Source organism: Nicotiana tabacum, chromosome 3 (genome assembly GCF_000715075.1).
Source record: "Nicotiana tabacum cultivar K326 chromosome 3, ASM71507v2, whole genome shotgun sequence".
In the NCBI taxonomy this organism is placed as follows: Eukaryota; Viridiplantae; Streptophyta; class Magnoliopsida; order Solanales; family Solanaceae; genus Nicotiana; species Nicotiana tabacum.
In genome coordinates this window covers 90,678,833-90,704,552 of record NC_134082.1, presented here as the reverse complement: position 1 = coordinate 90,704,552, position 25,720 = coordinate 90,678,833, and positions in this window count along the sequence as shown.

Genomic DNA, 25,720 nt, shown 5'->3' with positions numbered 1-25,720 from the left:
CGGATTCCTTTACTCCATATTTCTTTTATGTCTTTTATGTACTGATTTTCATACCTTACATACTTGGTACATTATTCTTTCTGACACCCCTATTTCTTGGGGCCTGTATTTCATACACGTAGGTATAGGTAGACAGGCTGACGGTCCCCCTAATTAGGATCATTGATCAGCGAGAGTTGGTGTACTCCATTTGATCCGGAGCTGCTTTGGGTTTTGGTACGATATGTTTGTATACATATATGGGTATGACGGGGCCTAGTCTCGTCTTTTGTACAGGTGTACACTCTATTAGAGGTCTGTAGACAGTCATGTATAGTTGGATAGTATGTGACCTTGTCGGCTTTTAGTTTTGGATATATAGTTGTCTATAGCAGCCTTGTCGGCTCGCCCTACCATAATCTGCATGTATATGTATATATGTATTTTGGGCATGTTTTTCTCGCATATGTTTTTCACGTGATTCAACAGTTTATTGACAAGATGTTATGCATGATCTTCCCTTTTTTACATTATGACTTAGACATATGCTTAGGGTTGTTCGACAGGTAAGACTTGGGCACTCGTCATGGAACATCAGTTTGGGTCGTGACATTAACCACATGTGTTGACAACTTTATTTATTTAAGAAAATGAATGTTTATGTAAATATACATTTAAAGATAGAGGAAATAAAATAAAGTTCTTTTATTTTTACCTTATTTATTGTCCGAATGATAAGTTAATTTAGTTTATCGTTTGAATGTTAACAAAAACTTCAAGTGCTTGTGCTAGAATGAACATGATACGTCCTCTTCAAGAGAATCGTAAACATAAGAGCTCTCTCTAATGAAACCCTCATAGTAAAGGGTTGATTCCGGAAGTTATGTCCGGAATTAAAATCTGTCAGATGTAAAAAAGTTCCCAAAGCTTTGTCAGTAAAATGAAAAACAATTTTTTTTGCACAACACTTAACAAAGAGTTCCTTTTATTAATTAAAAGTCCAAACTTAGTAAGAAAGTTTTGGCATAATTGCATATATATATATATATATGAATTAGTCATTGCCGCCAAAACTCGACAAGAGAGAAGAGTTTTCATTTTCTTTATAAGGAGAAGGCTATTTTGCTTCTGGTTCAAGGCCTTCATCTTCTTCGGTCTCTCACTCGGTTCCCAAAGACTCGGAGTTATTATTCGAAAAATCCAAAGCAAGGGGCCGAGCAGGGAGGTTTTCTTGAGCAATTATCTCTAGCTCCCCGGCCTTGTCAATACATTCATCAATGTTAGCAATACTCTCTTTGGCGTCCTCCAAGGTCTTCCTCTTCGTATGATAAATGGTGCAGGTTTTCTAGTATACAATTAAATCCTCTTGGTCATGTAGTTTAGCTCGGAGTTTTTCCATCTTAGATTGGATCTTTTCATTTTTAGCTTTCATAATGGTGATTTTGGAGTCAAGCTCGACATTGATTCTTGAATGTAGTTGATTTTGCTCCATGACCCTTTCGAGTCCTTCATCCATTCTTGACCACTTCTCTTCGGCAGCATTGGCCTCCTCGCTTTTGGAGCATAAGCTAGGCTCCAAGTTATTTACATGTTCTATAAAGGAAGACTCACGCTAGGTAGCAGCAACAGTCACAATATCATGAAGTTCAACCCATTTAGCCTTTGTTTCTTTAAAGTTTTCATGTAGCTGGGCAGCTTCCTGGCTATGAGCCATCCTATCTTGTTGGGAGTGCTTCAACCAAGCCTAGAGGTCATCCATTCATGCAATTTTTGCCTCCAGCACCGGGTGGCGCTCGACAAGCTGATTCCTTTCAGCCAAAAGTTGATCTCGTTCTTAAGTGAGCTCTTGCTTGTCTAGAATCAGCCTTTGCAGACCCTTGGAAGCAAGAAGGTTGGCCTGAAAAAAGGTTAGAACTAATGTTCTTAATGTAAAGTATAAATTAAAAGAAGGTAGAAGGAAGTTTGATTGCTACCTGCACCGAACAATACATGCTATTATTTGTTAGACTCTCCCCAGAGAGAGAGAGAGAGTCTCCATTTTCTCCAATATTTATCTGAGGATAATGTCTTTATATAATTAGAAAGCTTCACCACCTTACAAAGTATATGACACTTACTCGAAACTGAAAAAATGGCACTTTATTTTCTAAGAGGTTCCTGAGTGGGTGCCGAGTAAGTTCTTCCCAGGTTTCCATGGTGGGGTGACCGTGGAGAAGGAGCACTTTCTATTTGTTCAGCCTGGGCCAGTGGAAAGAAGCAGTGGGTATAGGTGGAGGGGTGATTGTTGTCGACTCAAAAGTTAGTGGTGGAGGAAGGTCAGGGAATGGATTCCTTTGACCAGAAGCAACTGAGGGAGTCAGAAAACGAGAAGAAGCATTTTTGAATATTTACATCCCCCCAGAGTTCGTGAACTTCTTCTGGTTGTGGATTTTGAAGCTCCCCCGATTAAGCATCCGGTTGAGCTATGAAGATCTTTTTCTTCTCTGAAGGGAAGCTTCTTCGTCATTGGCTCCTTCTTCATCATCGAGGACCAATGTAGTCAGTCTGGTTGGTGTTTCTTTTATTATCGGCAAAATACATAAACGACCTCTTTAATTTGTCCACACCGATCAAAGAAATACCTCAACTAATCCTTTTGCCATTTAAATACTTCAACATTCTACTAAGTGTGTCACGTAAACACCCAAGCGCAATAAAATATATGTGTGAGTTACACTTGATAATGATATATTAAATGAATCAATTAAAGAATAACACATGTAATTTGTAATAAATATTTGACACATATAATTAATAAAAAAATACATTTAAAGAAGAAAAAGAAAACTTTTCCAAACCAGCACTAAGCTCCCCCAACCTCCCCTCCCCCTTACCCAACCACACCATCTTCTTGCTTCCTCATCTGCATCCCCGATAACATTTTCTCAAACCAATTCCCAAAAATTAAAAGCAATTGGAATTGGATACACATTGAGGAGTAGGGATGATTATGATTCTTCAAACTCAACTTCAAAAATTTTGCATTTTTCAATAGACTTCGAACAAAAATAGTATTAGTCATCGAACATAATTCTTCGAGCACACTTCGAATAGGCCCAGAAATTTTGAACAAACCTATCTTCTTCAAATAGACTTTGAACAGACCAAGAATTTTGTTTTCTTCAAATAGATCTGGTCTGTAATACCCCGTAAATTCGGCTTAGGTATGAATGAGCTTTATTCTCTTCTCCTAAGTCGTTTATGTATTTCACCTTTATTCTCTTCTCCTAAGTCCCAGTCAAGGAGGGACGTTTCTTTTTTGGTATCTTATTTTCAGGCTGGGGACTTCGTGAGGAGGTACCTTCACCGGAAGTGCGAGTAGATTCGCGAGCTCTCCTTTGGTTAAGTACATTCTGCAATTTTGTGCGGCTTCTGCCAGGTTATGGAGAACCTCAATGTCAGGTCAAACTACAGATCCTTTTGAAAGTCCTGTATTATACAAGGAAACGGTTAAATTGCTTCCAAGAAATATTGAAATAAGGAAAGAAGAATCTTTATTTACCATGATTTTTGTCACGACCCAAAATCCACAATAGGTCGTGATGGCGCCTAACGGCGCCGTCAGGCAAGTCAATGGTGATTGATCAACTTAATTACTCATTTTATTTCTTTTGAAATCATAATCCCATTAATTAAATAAAGTAAAAATCTAGTAACCGTAGAAAAACCTGTGTCTTTATTCACTAATTTCTGTATAAAATATAAATTACAGGGTGAAATAATAATAATTAGGTGAACTGCAATAATAAATATCTAGTAGGAACCCCCAAAACCCGATGTCACAAGTGCATGAGCATCTATTAGAAGGTACAATAATAATACAACAACTGTCTAGAATACAAGTTAGACAGAGAAATGTAAATAATTCAGATGGAGACTCTGTATGCTGTGAATCGTAGCATGGGATGCAGCTTACCGTAAGTCCCTGCAATAGCTGCGCCTTCGCGCCTGAAAGACCACCAGAAATGTATACATGCACAATAAGTGCAGAAGTGTAGCATGAGTACGTAAATCAATGTGTACCCTATAACTATCTAGCCTAACCCCGGAGAAGTAGTGATGCAGAGTCGATATCGACACTTACTAGTGGTCCAATAAATCATATACAATAAGCAGTAAACAAATATGAGGTAGATTAAATAAACAGCATAAGCAAATATAAATATGTGGTAAAATCCTCCTTTGATCACTGAACTCAAGCTCTCAATCATTTGTCACCCCCTCTATCGGAGAGTGTGTGTGTGTGTGTTAATTATCGGTTACCTCCTCAACCAGAGTATATATATAAAATAGTCCCCACCAGATAGGTCGTCACAATTCAAATCAGGAAAACTCACAGATACGCTGAATTCTTGTCAAATATTACGCACGAGTCTACTGAGGTGAACAACCTGATCCCATAAGAATATTTGATGAAGTTGCCGAGCCAAATGACCCGATCATATAAGAGTATTTTTTTAGAAATACCGAGGCGAAAGGCTCGGTCCCATAAAAAATGGTACTGTCGAGGCGAACAGCCCGATCCCATAAGAATATGATGCTACCGAGGCGAACAGCCCGATCCCATAAGAATATGATACTGTCGTGGAGAAAAACTCGATCCCATTAGAATATGATACTGTCGAGGCGAATGACCCAATCCCATAAGAGTGTGTTACAATATCCCGTCGTGGCGAATGACCCGATCCCACAAGAGTGTGGTATATAATCCTGCCGAGGCAAACGACCCGATCCCATTAGAATAAGAAGCTTTAAGGGTCCTTGACCCCACTCACGAATAAATATGTGAGTTATGAACTTTAAGGAAAGCTTTGCGATGAAAACGCACAACGCGGGAAGAATTCATAAGGGAAGCACAAATTATTCCGCGGATTATTAAGTAGCTCGTCACATCTCTACAATAGCGAGTCTATGCGCAAGTCTAGTCTTAAGTCGTAACGCGAAATAAAGGAATTAAAAGGGCAAGGATAACTCAAGTAGTACAATTATAGCACGGCGTGAACCTAAGTCTATTTAGACATAATCAGGTCTAATTCTCCCAGAACCTAAGTCTATTTAGCACGGCGTGAACCTAAGTCTAATTCTAGCATACTCACGGACACTCGTCACCTCATACGCACGTATCTCCCAGAACATGTAGCACATAAGAATATAATACTTACGGGGTAAATTTTCCCTCACAGGGTTAGAATGGAGACCTACCTCGCTCCTAAGTTCCACAGCCGGATCCAACGCTGCCTTAGCACCTTAAGTCGAAGCCCGTCGATCCAAACCTAGTAAAATAATGTGCAAACCAATAAGAATATACTCTAATACTCATAGTTAATCAATTTATAACAAATCCCCAACTCCGCTCGAAAAGTCAACAAAGTCAACTCTTGGGCTCACGTGCCCGGATTCTAAAAAATTTCGAAAATAAACTTTACCCATAACATTACGAACTCAAATACATAATTTATTCCCAATTTGACTTCCAAAATCGTGGTCAAAATTCAAAATACCAATTTCTAAGTTTTCTCTTAAAATCCCAAAATTCCCACAATTTTTCATGTATTTACAAGCCCAAAATCGTATATTTAACTCACAACTTGTAGAAATTACTTACCTTATGATAGACGATGAAAATGGCGCTCCAAAATCGCTCCAAGGCTGACTCCCAGGGAAGGAATAAAATGAAAATGAGCCATACCCACATACTTAACAAGGCCCTCTGCCCAGCGGTCATCGCACCTACGGTCACTTGACCGCATCTGTGGTTCCGCAGGTGTAGCCAAAATTCTGCTTCTATGGTTCTTTTATGGCCTCTCCCCTCCGCATCTGCGGGAAAGCTTTCGCACAAGCACTCATTTTTCTGTTTCTGCAGAAATACCTCCCTTTCCCCTATTTTACTTCTGCGTCCAACAACCCGCATATGCGAGCTCACAGGTGCGGTGGATTCCTCGCACATGCGAATCCAGCCAACCTCACTTCCCTCCGCTTCTGTGACCCCTTTGGATGCTTCTGTGAGCTCACACCTGCGGCCCTTTCCACTCAGGTGCGATTGTACCAGATCTCAGGTGCCTCATCACTTTTTCAAGACCAAACTCGATCCGTTTCCAATCCGATTCGCACTCGAGGCCCCCGGGACCTCATTCGGACATACCAACACATCCCAAAACATGACACAAACTTAGTCGAAGCCTCAAATTACACCAAACATCATCAAAACTATGAATCAATGATTGAAACATTTCTTTAAACTTTCAAACATTCAAACTTCGATGAACACGTCCGAATTACACTTAAATATTCCGAAATAATGCCAAACTTTACGTGCAATTCACAAATCACGATATGAACCTATTCTAAGGTTCAAAACCCCAAACAGATATCGACAACATCAAAATTCATTTCAAATCAAACTTAAGAAATCCTTGAACTTTAAAAATGCCAACATTCCATAATAAGTGCCGAAATGCTCCTGGGCCACCCGATACTCGACCCGAACATGCGCCCAAGTCTGAAATCATCATATGAAACCTATTGGAACCTTTATATCCCGATTTCGAGGTTGTTTAATCAAAATCAAACCCTGGTAAACTCTTTCATTTTAAAGCTTCGGAATAGAGAATTTTCCTTCCGAGACAACTTCGAACTTCCCGAAATTCGATTACGACTACGCGTACAAGTTATAAAATACGAAGTGAAGCTACTCAAGGCCTCAAACCGCCGAAAGACGCGCTAGAGCTTAAAACGACCGATAGAGTCATTATAGTTTTTGGCTTTTCACGCGTATTTGGGAGCCATTTCTTTCCACCTTTGGGTCTCTGGTGTAATTATCTCCAGAATCTTTTGTACTTATTGGGCCAAGTTTTGAACCCGTGGTGGTTTCCAATGAGTAGCTAGAACAAAGAAAATCAAAAGTTAACAAAAGGATTTCTTTTTACATGGAAAAGAAATAGATATCCGAGGACATACGGAAAAGATTCCACGATTTGGAAAAAGCTGGTTCTGTGACCAGGATGATATCCTTAGTAGCAATAACAACGAATCCTTCCATCCATCCATGGTTGTTGTCATCTCAACATTGATAAGGAGGGCATGCTGATCACGTTTTCTAAGTTTCAGCACACCCCCACAAAAAATCTGTGGGGAGTATAGTTTTATTACATGTGCGAGAGTTAGGGTTTCCCCATTCTCAAAACATAATTGGCGAAGGCAAGCCACCGTGTGTCATGCAGATGGGCCTATTTGTGCCAAGCAAACTTGGTACCAGAAACAAAACTCTAGGATTAGTGGGTCAATGCCTTCACCCACTCTCAAAGCGAAAGGGCCCAAAGTAAAAGGGTCTGTATAGATATACATGAACTCTGGTTTGGAGAAGGTGACCTTTTCTCTCCATTAGGGGTGAGAATTTTGACATTGTTCCAATAGCATTCCTCCTTCACGACACGAATGCTGGGAGGACGAATGGAAGAAGGGTACCTACGAATATGCTAGAATCTATCACTTTTGGAATTTGTAGGTTCTTGTTGTTCTTGAAGGTTAAATTTGTAATAAGTTTAAGAGGTATGATGGAGTTAACGGTATGAGGTTCATATTCAACGTCAACTCCCTTTGTTTTGGTTTTCTTTTGGCCACCTCCGAAGAAAAGGCCTGAGTTTTCGAGGGGGGTGGGGTATTGTTTAAAGATATGTTTACCAAGAAAAATTTATCTGAGAAGGTTGAATGTTGCAGGAGGATTCTAAAGAGATTCAAAGAAGAAGAAAGAGTTGTGAAGGTAAAGAGTAAAAACAATGAGTAGTGGAAAAGTTATAGAAGGCAAAAATCGTGGTCATGATTACCTGAAAAACTGACGGAAATATTTGCTGAATCACAGAGCAACACGTGTTCGAGTCATTAAATACGAGAAGACGTGCGTTCTTTCATGTGTTAGAGGTCATTCAGGAAATTTTCCGCCAAGAAAGAAACTCTTATCTACTTTTCGGTAACGCTGAGTTGCATCATCGAAAAGTAAGGATATTATATGTATGTGGTAAAATTAAATTGGCTAGTGACAATTCAGCGAATGACGAAGTGACACGTGGAACTAGAGACAGGTGGGACGTGAGTCAACAAACAACTAGCACTAGCGTAAGCATGCAACCGGTGCTGAACGAATCCCGAAAACAGAGTAGCCGATAACAAAGATTCGAAATATTGTCATCAGATATCATTCAATGAGCAGTCGTGATAGAGAATATATGCATTTATAGCCAACTATTATGTAACCATCAATGATGATTTTATTCTCATTCAAGAGGAGCTTGATTTGGGGATCTTGTCTCCCCAAATAAAGCTATAAATAGGGGAATTTGGATCATTGGTAGACACGAAACATTCTATCACAAAAGCTACATTCTGCTCTCATTTTATAACACTTTTCTCGGTCTTTATCCTTAAATATTGCTCATACTTTTGCCACCGGAGAGCTAAGTTCATAGTGAGGCTTGTATTTTCTTTTATTTCATTTCACAATCTTATTTTGTTCTTAGTTATTAATATCTTTGGGTCAAATCGATTTACTTATTTATAGATCATGCTATAAATTCAACTATACCGTTCTACGGGTAAATATTAATATATTATATTTTAGATCCAAAAACGAGAGGAAGTTTTTCAAAGAAGGGAAAAAGAAGCAAGAGAGAAAAAGACTTAAAAGAAGGACAAATGACTTTAAATGAGTTGTCAATAATAACAGAGCTTAAGGAATCATCTGATAGAGCTAGCTAGGTCTTGAATGGGCCTTTTCTTGGTTTAAAGTACAACAAAGCTATTAAAGGTATAAATGTGGCTGTTTCTTTTGAGTGCTTTTATAGTTGAGAAAGAGGTAAGGTATTAGCAAAAGAGAAAAGCCCATCATTTCCTTATTCTTCTGGGCCACATAGAGGCTTAGAGCAAAACGTTATTATTTTATTTGCACAGTATGAGTTTTGGGCCACTCGTTGAGTTCTGTCCATGTTAGTTAAAGGGAGAAATTCAAAAATAGTCAAATTTATAAGTGGCCATTTAAAAATAGCCATAATTTTAAAAATAATCGAAATTTAGTCACTATTCATGTAAAGATAAATTTGAAGAAAATATTGTTCAAAATCTGAAAAAATATTTCAGTATAATATACTGGAATTCCAATATAATATTCTGGAACTCCAGTATAATATACCAGTCCAGCATAATATACTGGAGATTGGGGCGTCGGCGCTCCAATCTCCAGTATATTATAGTGGAACTTTCCGCATGTTGGAGTTTCAGCATAATATGCTGGAAGTTCATACACAGGTGCACCGATCTCCAGTATATTATGCTGGAACTTTTCGTGTTGCAGCAAAATAGTGGCTGTTTTTCAATAACTTTGCAAATGCTGACTATTTTTAAATGACCAATCCAAAAACTGGCTAGCCCGTGCTATTTTTATTTAGTTAAATGGACTAAATTTCGCTTTTAAAATTATTGGTTGATCTTTGCAAATGTTATTTCAAAAATTTGAAATAATGTACGTGTCCAAATAAATTCCCCAGCACTAGTACTAATTTGCATGCAATAGTACTGTACAGCAGATGTGTGTTCTGATGTTCAGATGAAGTTTCCTTCCCCTTCCTTTTAAAGTAAGATTCTACATTCACATAGTTTCAAAGAAGTAAGGAACAATCAGTTAGGTAGTAGTGAACGTGCATAAGCGTGATATCAGGCAATTTCGATCTTGTACAAGAACTGTCACATTACTAGTCATTACTTTAAGTACTCCTAAGATTTAGAATGTGATAAAATTCAAGTATGCTGAAATACTTACGTGAATTTGTTTTTAAGGAGATTTATCCATCACAAAGATGTATAGAGGAGATGGAAACAAATCTCATGTATTCAGTTTTCAGTCAATCCTGATCTTAGACCACGATGTTACCCATTCGAAGAGACCACATGTCCCTAATTTTTTGATTTAACCTATTTGACTTCAAGATGAGTTCAACGTAACTAATATACCATATTATATAGTACAAAGAATCGAACCCCGATATATATTAAAAAGATGGACAATCGAAGAAACAATTTCATATTTTGCTTGATGTCAAACTAGGATACGTGGTGGAAAAATAGATGATCTAGTTTCTTTCTTCCAATTCCAAATAGTTTGTCTTCGATTGAGATATAGAAAGGAGGAAGAGATCTGTTCTTTGAGCTAAGAAAGAAAGAGTAGAGAGCAAAAAGAGAAAGAAAGGAAAGCTCTGGTTACATCTCAATGTACACGTGTGTAACCCTTACATATATAACCCCTATTCTAACTTCCTCTAACAATATATATAACAAACCATTAGTGCTAAACTAATACTAATCAATTATGTACAAATATCATTGCTTATGTACAACTTCATACTACACATGTTGATTTCAACACTCACCCTCAAGTTGGGTGATAAAAAATATTTATCATACCCATCTTGCTAACCATTTCACTGTGCAGCTGCTTCCCAAGTGCCTTGGCCAATATGTCTGCTATCTGCTCCTTACTGGCACATTAGCTATTTCTATCATTCCTGCTTGCAACTTTCTCTAATAAAATGAGTCAATTTTTATATGCTTTGTACGTTCATGATACATAGGATTAGATGTAATATGTAGTGCTACTTTATTGTCATAGTATAACTCCATGGGCAAATCAACCTTCATACCTATCTCTTCAAGTAATCCATGTAACCATACCAATTCTACTACAGTTGTGGCCATAGTGCTCTTGTATTCTGCTTCTGCTGAGCTTCTTGAAATTGTACTCTGCTCTTGGATTTCCAGGAAATCATTGAATCTCCAAGTTTTATGCAATAGTCTATTACTGATTTTGTGGTTACTGGGCATGATGCCCAATCAACATCACAAAATGCCATAACCTTGCCACTCTGTTTGCTACTCATCAGAAGACCTTTCCCTGGGCTATTTTTCACATATTTTACTACTCTTAGGGTTGCTTCATAGTGAGATTGCTTTGGTGCATTCATGAATTGACTTAGATTCTGAACTGCAAAAGAGATATCTAGTCTTGTGATTGCCAGATATAGAAGTCTGCCAATTAACCTCTGGTATACTCTTATGTCTGCAAGTTTATGATCATTCTCTTGTATCCCAAATAATTTTTCATATTCCACACTAATCAGCTTCACATTTTGATCCAGTGGAAATGTAATTGGTCTTGCTCCCCCCTACGCCATATTCTGAGATAAACTCTAAGGCATATTTCCTTTGAGTGTGATCTTGCAAACTCAATACCAAGAAAAAATTTGAGCTCTCTTAAATCTTTCATTTTGAAATTACCATTCAGAATCCTTTTGACATCTTGTATTAGATCATTGTCACTTCCTGTAATTAGGAGATCATCTACGTATACTAATATGATTACTATATCCCTACCACTCTTTTTGGTAAATAAGGAATAGTCTAGTTTGCTTTGGCTAAAACCAGAGTCTACAAGGGTTGAAGTCAGCTTCAGGTTCCATTGCCTCCTGGCCTGCTTCAGACCATATAGGGACTTGAATAGTCTACACACTCTAGTCTTCCTCTGACTACCAAAGCCCTGTGGTAAGGACATGTAGACCTCCTCTGAAAGATCAATGTTACATCCCGTAAGTTTAACAACCTTGATACCGTTATATATATATTTGATATGGTATTTTGAGTGGAACATTTTCGTAAAGAAAAAAAAACGGTTTGAAAAATATGATATTATATAGTTATTAATATAACTACTTTCGAATATATTTTAAATTATACTCATAATATAAGAAAGTTTATGAGATTTTCTTTATTGTAAAGATAGACATTATTTTCGCACAAGCAAAGACGGTTATCTTTTTACCATTTTAAGAATTAAGCGTACCAAATTTTTTACTCTTTATATGAGATTAGGAAAATTAAAAGTTGAGAAATTATATGAATTTTTACATGGATGTTTTAATGAAACAATAGTGTATGAATTTATTTTACATGGTACCACATGATCGTAATAGTATGGCGTATAAAGTGTATTGAAAATGCACAGAATTTTAAGTAATTTGAGACAATTTTTAATTATACGGATAATTAGTAATTGTCTAAAATATTTTGGATAAATTTTGAACTTTAACGTGGCAGCAATACATGGTATATTTGATGACTCTTAAATGCAATTGAAAGGTGGCAACTAACGTGAGCCACACCTATTCAAATACTAAAAGGTTTGTGACCATTTCAAGAATGTTGAAAAGCTTTAGCTTCTCTTAAAAATCTCATGAAGATTCTTGCATTAGTATTGGGAATTGTGTCAACACTTAGAATGTCCAAGAATACAAAGAACGTTATATTAATTTGATTGAAAATAGTTATATAAATTGATATAGAGTGCTTACATTTATTTTTCCTTTTCTTTTTTTGTCTCTTACTAATTTAAGGGGTTTCTTGGAGACTTGTATATCCGTGTAAGGCTAAATGTGAGATTCAAAGAACCTTAAAATTTTTAGAATCCCTAAATTTGTAATGCAAGATAGATTATTTAGTATGGAGATGGAATGAGTCTGAAGAAAGCGGCTTAGATAAAAAGGATTCATGTTCCGTCAGTCAAATGCAATTAGCATTGGAATTAAATGTAGCTAAATAGATAGGATGCATAGATGCAGAGGATAAATATAGCCTACCTCCATAACTTTGGGAATGAGGCGTGTAGTTGTGTAATTGACTAATTTAGTGTTTGAGTATGACCTCCGCAGATATGTGATTTTTGACCCTCCCAAGATTTTTTATATTTTAGCGTAAAATATTTAATTTAGGCTTAATATAGCTATTTCAATTCATTTTTATTTTTTTACTTTATTTTATCATAAAAAAATAAAAATTACAAAAAATAGTTTCATTAATATTTTATAGTCATTTTTAATCTTGAAAAAATACCAAAAAACAGTTTTGTTTTAACGGGCAGTCTTATTTTAATAATTATTTTTATTTAAGTAGGGTTAATTAATATTTTTTTTGTAATATTTCTATATGGATAAATTTTTAGTTAATAAAGCTAATTTTAAGCAAAACTAGTCAGAAAGGCCCATAATTCCCAGACACATACCCCTAGCCTAAAAAAATCCTATAAAGCAAACGACACTCTAGACCTACACGAAGATCCCTACACACACTAATCAGCGGTTCCTATGAAGAAAAGCTAATGCCTAAGAGCTGAAAAATACAGAAAGGAAAAAGCCTAGAACCCAAAGGACATACAACGTCGCAATACACATACGAACCCCTCCCCCTGAACATTCTTCTTCTCCATTTCCAGGCAACAGACCTAAGCTTCAGCCATTACCACCAAAATCCTAAAGAACACCAAGCCTTGACCCACCTTTCCGTCTCTTAACAAAAACAAGTTTCATCTCCCTCAAAAAATGGCAGTAAAATCCATTAAAAACAAATCCAAATCCAGCCACAAATGCCAACGAACCAACACCCTTTTGGCAGCAAATTTCATCTAAAAATCAGGTCCAAAATCACCCAAAACCTACAGCTGAAGTCACTCTAAAAATGCAGCAAAAACAGTCATCTAAAGCACCATGTTCATCAGCAAAAATCAGCTCTTGGAACCAGCCTTTAACGGTCACAAAGACCAGCTGAAATTCCCACAAAAATAGGTGAAAAGCAACATTAAAATAACCCCGAACCCAGCTAAAAAAGACCATAAAAATTTGCTGAAATTTCACTACTCACCTAGCTCCTTTAACACCCGAAATTGTCGTCCAAACCGAGTCGATGCAGTGAAGTTTTCGTTCGAGGTTGCTGGTGCGATTCACGATTTTTTTGCAAGTTTTGTCGTGGTCTTGAGCAATCTTCGGAGTTTTGTTTCCTCCTCAATAAATTGAAAAGGAGGAGCTGATTTATTAAGGTTCATTTTCTCACTTCTATTTCACTTTTGTTTTATTATATTATTTTTATATGCTTGTTAGTTCAGTGAATGTTTAAACTACCAGATTTTCACTTTCGACTCGTATATATTTTATCTATTTTGTAAATAAATAACGTGAACTTTAATATACTGCTCGAATGCTCATGATTGATATTTGTATGTTCCACTTGAAATGAGCGTAGCAGAATAATTTTCTTTTCTTCTTTCTTAGGTTAACTCCTAAGATATGTGTTCTTTGGTTTATCTCATGGAAAAAGTAATATATTAAAAGAAGTGTGGTGCAGTTTACAAACTCTAGTGGAAATTTTGGTTTTGGTTCTAAGCTAAAATATAGGAGTAATTGACTTTGTCTTTGAAGATTAGGCTTAATACTAATGCTTCAGTTATTTTTCTTTTGATGAAATCTTGATTGTATTCTACTGCCATGGAGTGGAATGTGTTGAAGAACATTGTAGCTTGCTTTACGCGCGCTATAATAAAATCATCATAGTTACGGGTATGGTTCCCGTGACGTAGTTGTGATACTTAGTTCCTAATTAGTTAAATATGAATATCCGTAGTTCGTTTAGTTGAATGCTTTTCCTTTAGAATTTGAGGCGTGCCATTTAGTTGAACTTTCATGACCCTCGCAAATATTTCAAATGCGTAGTTGCTTTAGGCGCGTAACTTAAACTACTTTCCTAAACTCGGGTGCGCATTTATGTGACCCAAATCCAAATCTCAACAACGTTAGATAAAATATGTTACGAACTGCGGGTGCATTTATGTGACGTGGTTCAAGACGTATTTTAACAGACGTTACAATCTTCCTTAAAAATTAATTAAAAGCAGTTAATAATTTAAAATTATACCATAGGCTAAAACATGTTTAAAATCAGATAATAGGCCAATTATAACAGTTGAGCGACCGTGCTAGAACCACGGAACTCGGGAATGCCTAACACCTTCTCCCGGGTTAACAGAATTCCTTACTCGAATTTCTGGTTCGCGGACTGTAATACAGAGTCAATCTTTTCCTTGATTCGGGATTTGAACCGGTGACTTGGGACACCATAAATTATCTCAAGTGACGATTCTGAATTTAATAAATAAATAATCCCGTTTCGATTATCACTTTAAGTTGGAAAAAACTCCCTTATATACTCCCTTCTCGGGGGTGTAGGAAATAGGAGGTGTGACAGCTCTGGCGACTCTGCTGGGGATCGAACGCAGAATCTCTGGTTCAGGGTTCAGATTTCAAGCTTAGATGAATTGTTGTATTTGACTTTATCTGTTATCTGATTAAATGCTTGGGCCTAATGTGTTAAATGATGCTTTTACCGCTTTGATATTATCTGAACTGTATATAAACTGCTACGAAACCCTCCTCTTCTCATCTTCGGGGATGTGTTCGCTGGTCGAGACACCCTATTCTGTTAGTGTCATACCTTGAAATAAGAAAGAGGCTCGGACAAGTTACTAAGTCGGATGGACTTTTGGTTCCCGGTACGTAGCCCCCTCCTCGGCTCGAGTCCGCTCGGGTACACCGTCTAGCACACATACCCATGTTTTTGAACCTAGAATAACTCAGCCTCATGCCGGATCCCTAGTAGGCACGTTTGTTTGCATCATGTGCATTTGACTTTGGGGACTCAACACAGGGGTTGGGTCCATCTAGGACAAGTGTACCCAAAATAACAGACTATCTTGGTGCATCCTATGTGCTACATGTTGCATTTCTTCAAGGGTAAAAGAGTCATTTGGCGGACCAATGATAATTGAGGGCGAATGAAAAAAAAAGAAAAAAAAAGAGAGGCTGAAGTGTGAGGATGAAGCGAGTAGGACCCAATTATATTTTTGTTACATTTTATTAAGGAAAAAAGAGCATGGAAACTTCAAAAAGATTTTGCACTTTTTATCATTTTTCAAAATAAAAAAATCAGAAAAAAAAGAAAGAAAATCCAAAAAGATTTTATATGTTTCATCATTTTTCGAAAAAAAAAGAAAAAAATGTGTTTTCTATATGTCAGTTGTTTTTTTATTATTCTCGCCCGTATCCAATCTGCCCGAACTACGCATACCTGATTCTCGTCTTTCGGGACCTGATGCGTAGGCAACCCACATAGGGTCCGGTCTTCCTAGTAAATCTTAGGTTCTTGGTTTTGCGGGGTCATAGCCAAATTTTGCACTTCTAGCCACCTTTTGGCCAAATAAGCCATTTTGCAAAAATAGCCTCAATCATATCTTGCATGTGTCTTAGGGAATATTATTTTCTCACATAGTGCTAGTTTATGTTTTCTCATACAGGTGTGGATCTACTTACTTGAGTTTGAGCATGACAGATACCCCAAGATCACAACATTCAGGAGCTGCTCGATGAGCCATTTTATGTTTTTGAGTCAATTGTTTTTGTTTTATTTTCTAGTCCTGTATAGTAGTATTTAGTCTTTTAGGTGATGTTAGATATTGTAATAGTCAGGTTAAGTTTGCCGAGTCTTTTGTTATTGTATTTCTTATTTTGTATGTGGAAATGTGTTACAAGTCGAAAATCCAGGAAAAAAGAAGAAATTTTGCGTTTTTGTTATAAGAAATAAAAACAATTCTCCTTTGAGATTGTTTTTCCTTTAGACAATTAATATCTAGGACTTAAAATGAATTATTTTTATATTTCCTCTACTATATTAGGACCAAAATTCAAAAAAAAAGAGAATTTTCTTTTAGTACTTCTTTAAAATCCTTCTTTAAGGTATTAATTCCAAAATCCAAAAAAAATTTCTTTTGAAGTGTTTCTTGGGGAAATTAGTGAAAAATAATTTTTTTTTTATTTTCATTAGAACTTTAAGATATTGTACATAGGAAAAAAAAACACTTTATCCTTTGTTTATCATTATAAATTCTTCTTTAGGCAATCAAAATTGAAATCCAAAAACATTTTGTTTTATCTTTTTCATTGCTTGTTTCGAAACCTTGCATCAGAATATCAAATGAAAATTCTAAATATTTTTCTGTGGTTCACTCTTTAGATTCTCTTCCTAAAAAATAAAAGGAATCCAAAAATATCTTTCTCTTCTAGAGTTTTTCCTTAATAGAGTATTTGTTTCAAAGAAAAGAAAAAAAAATCCGTTAAGCTTGAGTTTAAAATAGGTTATAGAACATTAAGTTTAGAAAATTCAAAAAAAAAGATTTGCTTCATTTATTTCTCTTTTCTCAGCAGAGTAGTCATTAAGGTAAAAAGAAAAGAAAAAGAAAAAGAAACAGAGAATGTCAGTTTGTTTCCTTTATTCCTGATCTTCCCGAACTACGCAAAGATCTGATTCATGCGGCGTCATGATACATAGGCAACCTACATAGGGTTCGATCGAACTATTTTTTTTTATTTATTAAAAGAAAAGAAAAAAAGGAAAAAAAGAGAGAAAAAGATGGTGAAATTATGGGAGGTGAGAATTGAGAAGGAAGAAAAGAGCAATAATCAGAAAGAAAATGAGCGAGCTAAGAAGTGCGAGGAAAGAAAAGAAAAGAAAAGAGAAGATTCAAATGGACAGATTGGGATGATGCCAAGTGACCTTATGACCCTCGAAGTCATTCTAGAACCATTAATTGTTGCTAGGTGCATTGCATGCAATGTGATATTTCTGGTGTTAAATGCCCTAACGCTAACGGGATGACCCCATTTTGTTCCTTTTGATATCTTCATAGCAGAAAGGTGATTTGTTTGTGGTCCTCGAAGTAGTAACTCCTCTCCACAACCTAAAGTCAAAAGGCAATGGCAGATAACAACAAAACTGAGTTGGTTGATACAGGTGTCCAAAAGTAATTGGTTGAACAGGACAATGGGTTGGTTGAAGAGGTGAGGATGTTAAGACAACACATGGCGGACATGTATCAGGCCTGGATGACTGGGAAGGCACCACCCCCTCCACCACCTAGCTTTCTAAATGCTACCCTTACCCAAACACCGGTCACAGTGTAGATGATCCCCCATACTCTCCAGATCCACCCGCTTATCATGGCTTTTCCAACAACCCTAGTAGCTCCATCACTCATCTTCCAATTACCTTTCCCAAAAATTGCCCTCCGGTCTTATCCACAATCCCCAACAATGAACACCCACTCAAAGCTCATGATGTCCAATATTACCCCTCAGAGATTTCCCACAAGGTTCCTAACTCATACAAGCAGGGTCCGCTGGATGGACCTCATGTTGTAAATGAAGAGTTCACAGGAAGAAAAGGGCGAGATGTGATACCAAGTAGGCTGAAAGGCATAGAACAATCCTTAAAGAACAAACAAGGAAGGGGAGACCAGGGTAGCATGGCTTATAAAGAACTATCTATGTCCCCTGACGTTCGCCTGCCCGCGGGATTCAAAGTGCCAAGATTTAACTTGTATGATGGGTGTGGAGATCCGGTATCCCATTTGAGGGATTATTGCAGTGAAATGAGAAGTGTTGGCGAGAAAGATGATTTGTTGATGGTGTACTTCAGTGAGAGCCTGATCGGGGCAGCTTTGGAATGTCATAATCGTCAAGATATTGGTAAGTGGGCTACATTGGGTGACACGACTCAAGATTTTGTTGGATACTTTCAATACAGATTAGGTGTTACCCCAGACCGCTCCTCCCTATCTAAAATGGAAAAGAAACCGGAGGAAAGCTTTAGGGAGTTTGGGCTCAGATGGAGGGAGCAAACTGCTCGAGTTAATACCCCGATTGGTGAAGAAGAAATGATTGAGCTTTTTCTACAAGCCCAGGGATCCACCTACTTCAGTCATTTGATCCCGGCCTTGGGAAAGCCTTTAAAAGATGTGTTAAAAATAGGGGAGCTAGTTGAAGAGGGAATCAAGTCAGGCAAAATCATGAGTTGTTCGAAAGACATTCAGAATGCCCCAGTAAGCTTGGGTGGAAGAAAGAGAAACAGAAAAGATGATCCGATGGGCTTTCCAGATCAACACTTCCAGCCTCGACATCATCCCCATGGATATCCTTGTGCGCCAGATGATCCTCCCCAATGCCATTTTTCTCCACGGAACTCCCAAAATCGTACATCACTTTCCCAGTACCCAGCTCCACAAAATACCTATCCACCCCTACGAGCCAACCGAAAACCTCCTAGATCAGGTTTCCGACCCAATCAAGCATTTAAGAATGAGAGGTTGCTGAAAAAAGAAAAGGCTTTCACCTCTATTGGAGAATCATACGCCAGTTTGTTCCAAAAGTTGAAGAAATTGGACATGTTGAAGCCGTTTCATATAAAAATGCCAAACCCTCTGTCAAAGAAGTTTGATTTTTCTCAAAGGTGCACATATTACTCAGATGCCCAGGGGCATGACATAGAGAAGTGTTGGAATCTAAAGAAAGCAATTCAGAAGCTTATTGATGCAGGTGACATTGTCGTGCAAAATCCAGATGCAGCAGACACTAGCCAACGTCCATCGCCTGTTCGTAATGAGATGCATATGGTCAGTATGATTTGTTTTGAAAAGGAATATGAGAATTCTTCTGAGATCCTCGAAGTTCCACGCGCTGCAAAGTTTTCAGTGCTTTCAGAAGTTGATCTTAAGAACGAGCCAGCAAAGGGAACCCAAAAGCAATTTATTAAGAACAATGTGATGGAGGTTTGTGAGAGTCCTAGTAATGTTGATGCGGAATTCAGTGGCTAAGATGCCGAGCTTGACAATTGGAAAGACGCTCATTTCTTGGTTAGTCAGGGAGGAGTTTTGGTGGTTTATTTTGTTGTCATTTCTGTTGTCCGGGTTATTTTAGGGTTGTAATCCGGATATTGTCTTGTGACAAAACCCTACTATCCTTTTATTTTGCCTAGTTTGTTTAGTCATAGTAGCCCCTCTAGTGTTGTCTAGGTTTGTTCTAGGTTTGTGACCCCAGTTTAGTTTGTTTGTTTTGTTGTTCAAACCCTTTCACCATCTGTCTAATGCAATTTTTTGTTTTCTGTAATTTCTAGTCATTTTCATTTAGTTCCTTTTTCTTTTTATAGTTCTTTTCCTGATTGACTCTAGTGACATGACATGCACGAGTAATTCTCAACCTGGTTTTAAAAATCAGTTTAGTCACGAAACAACGAAACAATGTTGAAGATGTAGGGACATTTAAGGGAAATAAGTGAAGGCATTTTGAGATCACTTCAACCCCGAATTGTGTTAAACTGGGGCAGATAGAACATAAAAATACACTATTGAAATACATTATGTTGCATCGGGTGAAGATAACGGCAAGTTTGCCCCAAATTTGTAGGGGGTCGTTCGTGGTAGTGAGAGTGAGAGTGTTGTCCAATGGTGCTTTGTATGTAACAGATGTAGAAGGCGAATGTGTGGATATGGTCATCAAGTCTGGCGCAATCAAAAGATGTTACAAATGTTTTCCTTGGTTTGTTTAATTGTGTTGTTTGTACTTGACATGTTTTGAAGATTGGAATGATGAAGACATTTTGTTCTGCTATCTAAACACCGTATCCTTCGTTACCCCTTTGAGCCTTGTTTATTTTCTTTCATACCCCTCTTTCGGAATCAGTAGAAAAGATCAGAAACACAAGTGTGAAAGATAAGTAAAGGAAAAGGAGAAAAGAAAAGAATGAAAAGGGAGAGAAGAAAAATAAAAATCAAAAAAAAAAGAAAAAAAAGGAAAAAAAAAGAAAGAAAAACAACAAAAAGAGAAAAAGAAAGCAAAAAGAGAAAGAAAAGAAAGAGAAAAGAGAAAATCACAACAACAAAGTAATTCCTATGTCATGAACTACGTTCGACCTGATTCCTTTTAAGGATACGTAGGCAGCCTCACGGTTCGGTTTCATCAAAATAAATATCCAAAAGTCCCCAAGCAAGAAACTGGGGCAGAAGTTGTGGTTGTTGTAAGAAATCTGATTCCGAAAGTTGTAATTTTGAACCCATGTGAATTTTTTGAGCCTTTGATATCCTTTCTTTTTAACCCTATCCAAAAGTCCACGTTACGGTCGATAGAAAGACCTTCCGATCAGTCTTCGAGAGATGCCAAGTCAAGCAAGAAGAGGTAATTCATATCAGGGGCAACACTCTAGTCCAAGCAGAAAAATAATGAAAATGAGAGAGTCTTATTGGTGAAAACCTTCACGTGCACCGTAGGGCGACGGGAGCTGAGAGAAATCCAAAAATGAGAGAGTCTTATTGGTGAAAACCCTCGTGGGAACCGTAAGGCGACGGTAAGTTGAGAAAAAGAACAAAATGAGAGAGGCTGATGGTGAAAACCCTTCGGGCACTACAAGTCGAATAAGGATTGTGAACCGGATTGGATAATCAGAGCATTGAAGTCCAGTTTCACGGTTCAGGGGTATAACAAGAGTTGAACATCAGACTTGTTTGACAGATTAGGCCACTTAATCAACATGTGCATGTCATGGTCATTAGAGTTGGTATCCACATCTGATAGGTTTCTACTTTGTAGTTTTCTTGTTAGGAATCATCTCTTTCCTTTGTCCTTTACTCTGTTCCTTTTGTCTTGTTTACCTCCTCTTTCCGAGTCTGTTTGGTCAGAACAAGTGAGAAATGACTTCAAAATTTGCCACCAGTTTTCAATTGCACAAAACGGGATCTGGCCAGTACATCAAAGTGTCATAAGTCAGGAAAGAACAACAAGCGCACTGAGCTGGTAACAATCAACATGCTTTGGTTCCCTTGTGAAATACAAAGGTTTGGTACACATCAATTCAGGAACAATGCAACAGATGGAGGGTGTTAGGTAAACGGATCAAAGGTATTTCCGGTGAAACATGAGAGTTTGGTACATATCAATTCATGAACAATGCAACAAGATGGAGGGTGTTTGGTGAACGGATCAAAGGTATTTTCTGTGGTAAGATTGACAAAAGGTGTTTAATCAGTGACAAGCGAAGTCCTCCGAGCAGAAATCGAAGTTATCGTGGCAAGTGAAGGAGCAACAGACCTCAAGGCCAGGGCTAGTGGTTTAAGTCAAGAAAAAAAAACAACATGCGCGATGAGTGGGCGGCAATTGTCGTGCTTTGAGATTCATGAGAACCACAAAGGTTTAGTACATGTCAATGCAAGAGCACAATACAATAGATGAAGGGTATTGGGTTGGAACGGATCAGAAGTATTTTCCGTGATAAGGGTGACAGAGAAAGTGGTTAATCAATAAACAAGCAAAGTTTTCGAGTGGAAATCAAAGTTATCATGGGAAGTGAAGGAGCAACCGTCCTCAAAGTCAAGGCCACAAACCAACCACCATATTTTAAACTGACAAGATTTTTAATCTTTGATTTGAAACATGGGCAGAAAATTTCGTTTGTTTTGGAGAAACCCTCCGTAGGGAAAGGCAAGCACCAAACAGGTTTGACAGTAAATTTTCAGGACCCTCCTGGAAAATTGGACCTAGTTTAAAATTCGAAACAATCATGAGTAGCATAATCTAGCATAAATGTACCCCAAAGGAATATAAGTTGGCTTCAAAATTTGTATGTTTAAGATAGGATTCAATTAGGAGTTTTCAGGACCCTCCTGAATTATGGGACTTAGCTTTAAGATTTCCATTAGATAACAAGATTTAGCGTAATTTCTGCTGTAGGGTAGTATAATTTAGCCGTAAAATTGTCGCTCTTAAGGTAAAACTTGACTTGTGATCTTCAGGACCCTCATGGGTAATGGGACGTAGCTTTAAGACCCTCTTAGATAACAAGATTTAGCGGAAGTCACACCTTTAGAAGACATAACTTAGATTTATAATGGTCGTTTAATTGAGAGTTGTCAGGACCCACCTGGATAACGGGATTTAGCATTCAAATTCTTACGAATAATTTGTAACATTGTTCAGTTCAACACTCACATATGAGCCCAACCACCAAACTGGGGCAGAAAGTTTTCTTTGTTTTATCTATTTTGTTGAAATCAGGTACCCACTTGGAGAATAGGGAGAAGAAATTCAAGTCAGCAATCAGGAGCCCGCCTGAAGAGCAGGGAATACATTTCAAGTCAGAAATCAGAAGCTTGCCTGAAGAGCAGGGAATACATTTCAAGACAATAGTCTGGAGCCCGCCTGGAGAGCAGGGAATACATTTCAAGTCAGCAATCAGGAGCCCGCCTGAAGAGCAAGGAATACATTTCAAGTTCAGCAGTCAGGAGCCTGCCTGGAGAGCAGGGAATACATTTTAAGATAGTAGTCAGGAGCCCACCTGGAGAGCAGGGAATACATTTCAAGTCAGCAGTCAGGAGTCCGCCTGAAGAGCAGAGAATACATTTCGAGTCAACAATCAGGAGCCCACCTAGAGAACGAGGGAGTACAATTCAAGTTTTAGCTTTTAAGTTCTTATTGATATTTGTTAACATGATTTAGTTTTACACTCACATTTATGCCCAACCACCAAACTGGGGCAGAAAATTTTCTTTTTTTGTCTATTTTGTTGAAGTCAGGAGCCCGCCTGGAGAGCATGGGAATACATTTCAAGTTTAGCAGTCAAGAGCCTGCCTGGAGAGCAGGGAATACATTTCAAGTTAGCAGTCAGGAGCCCGCCTGGAGAGCATGGGAATACATTCAAGTTTAGCAGTCAGGAGCCCGCCTAGAGAGCATGGGAATACATTTCAAGTTTAGCAATCAGGAGCCCGCCTGGAGAGCACAGGAATACAATTCAAGTTCAGCAGTCAGGCGCCCACCTCGAGAGCAAGGGAATATAATTTGAGTTCAACAATCAAGTGTCCACCTGAAGAAAAGGAAAAACATCTCAGATTGCAATTCAAGTCAGCAACCAAAGAAGCTCGCGGCAAGAATGCGAGTCAACAGTCCAAGGTGGTCAACAAAAGTTAGTCACAATAAAGAAAAAAAGAGAAAGGCAAGAAGTGAATCCAAATGCAGAAGTTGATGAAAGATGTGAACTGCTTAAGATATGGTGGAAGTCACAAGCACTACATGTCCGGTCTTGATTCAAAAGCTGTAGAAGAACGAGCTAGCACCTGCAGCTAACAAGCGCTAAGGTTCAAATCTAAAGTCTGCATGAAGAACCATTCAAGACTCAAGATCAAGCTTCAGAAGACTTATAGATAGGAATCTTGTAACTCGTAGTTGAAAGGCTTAGTTAGTCTTTTTCATGTATTGATTTTTAATGTAATAACAGGACTGCGGACCGGAACCTCGGCGGAACGGCACCTCGACCGGCTCTCCACCTCGGCATACTCCATCATCTCACTCACCTTTGAACTACACGTGGCCTGATTCCTTTATAGCCAAGGATATGTAGGCAGCTTAGATACCAAGGCTCGGTCACATTCCCCTTTTCTCTTAGTTTTAGTCTCTCCAAATAAGGGTTGGGCCAAAAAACCTGTCTAGTCGTTCTTTGCTTGAAAATACTTCGTCTTTCCAGTCAAAGAGGGGCAACTGTAGACATGTGATTTTTGACCCTCCCCAAGATGTTTCACATTTTAGCGTAAAATATTTAATTTAGGCCTAATATAGCTATTTCAGCTCATTTTTACTTTTTTACTTTATTTATCACAATAAAATGAAAATTACAAAAAATAGATTCATTAATGTTTTGTAGTTATTTTTAATCTTGAAAAAATACCAAAAAATAGTTTTGTTTTAACAGGCAGTCTTATTTTGATAATTATTTTTATTTAAGTAGGGTTAATTAATATTTTTTTTGTAATATTTCTATATGGATAGATTTTTAGTTAATAAAGCTAATTTTAAGCAAAACAAGTCAGAAAAGCCCATAATTCCCAAGCCCATAATCCCTAGGCCCATACCCCTAACCTAAAAAAACCCTATAAAGCAAACCACACTTTATACCTACACGAAGATCCCTACACACACTAATCAGTGGTTCCTATGAAGAAAAGCTAATGCCTAAGAGCTGAAAAATACAGAAAGGAAAAAGCCTAGAACCCTAAGGACATACAATGCAGCAATACACATACAAACCCCTCCCCTGAACATTCTTCTTCTCCATTTCCAAGCAACAGACCTAAGCTTCAGCCATTACCACCAAAATCCTAAAGAACACCAAGCCTTGACCCACCTTTCCATCTCTTCACAAAAACAAGTTCCATATCTCTCAAAAAAGGCAGTAAAATCCATTAAAAACAAATCCAAATTCAGCCACAAATGCCAACGAACCAACACCCTTTTGGCAGCAAATTTCAGCTAAAAATCAGGTCCAAAATCACACAAAACCTACAGCTGAAGTAACTCTAAAAATGTAGCAAAAACAGTCATCTAAAGCATCCTGTTCATCAGCAAAAATCAGCTCTTGGAACCAGCCTTTAACGGTCACAAAGACCAACTGAAATTCCCACAAAATAGGTGAAAAATAACATTAAAATAGCCCCGAACCCAGCTAAAAAAGACCATAAAAATTTGCTGAAATTTCACTACTCAACTAGATCCTTTAACACTCAAAATTGTCGTCCAAACCGAGTCGAGGCAGTGAAGTTTTCGTTCGAGGTTGCTGGTGCGATCGCTATTTATTTACAAGTTTTGTCGTGGTCTTGAGCAATCTTCGGAGTTTTGCTTCCTCCTCAATAAATGAAAAGGAGGAGCTGATTTATTAAGTTCCATTTTCTCACTTCTATTTTACTTTTTTTTATTATTTTATTTTTATATGCTTGTTAGTTCAGTGAATGTTTAAACTACCAGATTTTCACTTTCGACTCATATATATTTTATCTGTTTCGTAAATAGATAACATGAACTTTAATATACTGCTCGAATGCTCATGATTGATATTTGTATGTTCCACTTGAAATGAGCGTAGCAAAATAATTTTCTTTTATTCTTTCTTAGTTTAACTCCTAAGATATGTGTTCTTT